Genomic DNA, 1,887 nt, shown 5'->3' on the forward strand with positions numbered 1-1,887 from the left:
CATATCATATAAACATATAAGCAAACATCATGCATAATGAGCCATTAGTCTGACTGGACCGAATCCTGGTCCTCAGTCTATCTGGACGGCTCTCCGAGCCCTTGGCACGTCTGGACCGCCCTCCTCGGGGCCTTCAGCCTATCCGGACCGCTCGTCATATCATATAACGAAACAACATGCATAGTGAGCCTTCAGCCTGACTGGACCGCCCTCACCAGGGCCTACAGCTTATCTGGACCGCTCCCGAGCCTTTGGCATGTCTGGACCGCCTTGCAGGGCCTACAGCCTGTCCGGACCGCTCGCTGGGCCTTCGGTCTTACTGACATACCCTCCTGGATCTATAGTCTATCTGGACCGTCCTGGGTATGTTAGCCTACAACACATTGTAGGACCGCCTCAACTTAACCCCCAATCAAACAAACATGTGCACATAAATATCATACGCTAGCATTCATAACAGTCAAACCGATCTAACAGATCAAATAGCATAACAACATCCTATAACTAGGATACCGATCTAACTGAAATCTAGCATAGCAACCATCCTAAACCAGGATGAAATCTAGCATATTAATAACATAGCAACCATCCTAAACCAAGATGTAATCTAGAATATCAATAACATAGCAACCATCCTAAACCAGGATGTAAATCATAAAAGGTCGGCCTTGGTGCCGTAGACCCTGTTGATATAGTGAGGAGAACTCACCTGGCACTGTTGAAGTCCCGCAGATGAAACCCCAGCTGCTGGTTGACAGATTCCCGAACTGCCAACATCAAACAACACCCAATTAACAAGTGGGTTCCAAGCCCAAGGTCCAACTCACACTCTAAAGGCCCAAAAGTCAAGTAATGGGCCAAAGCCCAACATATGGCCTAATTTTCCAAATTGGGCCCAAACCTTTACATGGTCATAATTAAAGGCCCAACTACTTAGTCCAGTCCAAACATTTGGCATTTCCAATGACCCAATATCATATAATCATCAAGGCCCAAATTATGGCCCATCTACGCCCCAATTTTCCAAATTGGGCCCAAACCCTCATATAGGCCTTATCCTAAAGCCTATTAAATTATTCAGGTCCATTTACTTGTTCTTGAATAGCCCATCCATAGTCCAATCACCAAAGCCCAATAAAAAGCCCAACTTAAGGCCCAAGTGAAATTAGGGTTTTCTAATGAAATGATGATTAGGGTTAAGTTTCCTACTTAACCCATTAAGGACTTAATCCATTAAGTCCAATATTGCTTAGATTAATTGTTGCCAATGATTATTATTTAATATTTCAACTTATTAAATAATTCCCGTGTGAGTGTTCCAATGAATCTCAATATTAGGATTTTATTGGCATTAGGGTTTTCCAAACCCTAATTAGGGTTTCCAACACAAATACTAGCCCATTAATTATTTGTTGGGCTTTTAGGTCAATTAGGGCTTTATTGGGCCTATTAGGCCCACTAAAATATCATTAAGCCCATTAGGGTTTTATTGGGGTCCATTAGAGTCCATTAGGGTTTACGAGGCCTATTAGAGTTTCAAACACCCTAAACGTATCAAACTTAACGAGGCAAGCACACTGCCACCTGACACGACGGCCGATGGCGGTAGGCACCACCTCACGGTGGTGGTTATGGATTTTCTATTACTATTCCAGGGAACCATTTACAAATTACAACTCAATACAAACACACATGAAGCTACACGCTCCTAAATAATACACACACACACAGCTACACTGTGGCGGCAGGTGGTAGTCGGAGGTGCTAGCCACCACCTTACGGTGGTGGTGGTGGCTCACATTTGCTTCCAATTTACACAAACCACACACACAACTAAGATCAAAGAAAACACGCACACACTAAATTAACCCACACAGCCGCCAGAAC

The sequence above is a fragment of the Lactuca serriola genome, chromosome 8 (assembly GCF_051521515.1).
Source record: "Lactuca serriola cultivar US96UC23 chromosome 8, Lser_US96UC23_V15, whole genome shotgun sequence".
Classification (NCBI taxonomy): Eukaryota; Viridiplantae; Streptophyta; class Magnoliopsida; order Asterales; family Asteraceae; genus Lactuca; species Lactuca serriola.